Genomic DNA, 1055 nt, shown 5'->3' on the forward strand with positions numbered 1-1055 from the left:
GAAAGGAAGGCAACAGGAAAATAGAGAAGGGGACGATGACAGGAGGAGGTGTTTTATTAGGAAGTGAGTTCTACCGCTCTCAATTGCCCCAAATGCCCCGTAAGTGACAACAGTGCCACAAGCGACTCTGCCCCTGGGTCTACGGTTACTGTTATTTTATTAGTTGAGAATCATGTGGGAGAATTAAATGTCCAAAAGAAATCAAAAGATTTTTCCCCTCTGAGGTTCTGACAGCTGAACTTAGCCCCTCCCACAGAGGCTCGTGGCCCCTCTGTCTCGGTCACATTAAATGCCTTGGGAGCCGAAGAAACCGTGAGGTGTGGGGGAATGAAGAGCAGAGGGTTTGTGGTGGTGGCGAGGAGTGGGGGCTAAGGTCTGGCTAGGCAGAGGGGGAGCCTGCGGTGGAGCTGTGGTTGGGGGATGTGGGTTTTGCGGCTGAACTCGATGGTGGGGTAAGAAACCAGGATCGGAGCTGACAGGGTGGAGTTTACATGCCCAGGAAGGTTTGGGGACGCTGAGGGGCTGAGAGCCAGAGAAAGGCCGAGGAAGGTGCGAGGCTCCGGGGTCTCGGGGGCTCCAGGATGCCGGCAGGCCCCTCTCCAGCGTCTGTGATCGATGCTCCCTGGAGTCCCGCCTCCTCAGACCCCGCTCCCTCAAGCCCCGCCCACAGCACCGGGCGCGCGCCGGGGGAGCGGGGAGAGGGACCGAGCTGGAGACGGGGGAGGGGGAGAAGAGCGGCTCGTGCACGCGCCCCACTCGCTGCGGGTGCGCGAGCAGCGCGCTCCCGCCGTCCGCGTCGCCATCTTTTTCCCCCTCCGTCTGTCTGTCTACCGTTGGCTTTGTCCGGCCGCAGCACCGCCCCCCGGCTCCCCGCCGCCGGCTCGGCCCGCAGCCGCCCTCCGCCCGCGGGAGCCCATTCCCGGAGAGCCCCGGCCCGGCCGGCCCTCGCTGCGGCCCAGGGCCCATTGTCCGGCGGTCCGTCTGTCCGGAGGCGGGGCCCAGGGAGCCGGAGAGCCGCGGAGCGCTGAGGCGCCGGGGAAAAACAACCCCGAGTC

The 1055-nt window shown here is 64.3% G+C and overlaps 1 protein-coding gene across 4 annotated transcripts in view; it reads left to right on the forward strand.

The window, feature by feature from the left end:
* Nucleotides 1-933: 933 nt before the first annotated feature.
* Nucleotides 934-1055, forward strand: part of ZNF821 (zinc finger protein 821) — an 18193-nt gene continuing 18071 nt past the window's right edge. For all 4 annotated transcript variants that reach the window (XM_008581020.1, XM_008581022.1, XM_008581024.1 and 1 more), the window contains exon 1: nucleotides 934-1036. The gene's annotated coding sequence lies outside the window, so the exon portion shown is untranslated. The remainder of the gene's footprint in view (nucleotides 1037-1055) is intronic.

The sequence above is a fragment of the Galeopterus variegatus genome, unplaced genomic scaffold, assembly GCF_000696425.1.
Source record: "Galeopterus variegatus unplaced genomic scaffold, G_variegatus-3.0.2 Scaffold2236, whole genome shotgun sequence".
Taxonomy (NCBI): Eukaryota; Metazoa; Chordata; class Mammalia; order Dermoptera; family Cynocephalidae; genus Galeopterus; species Galeopterus variegatus.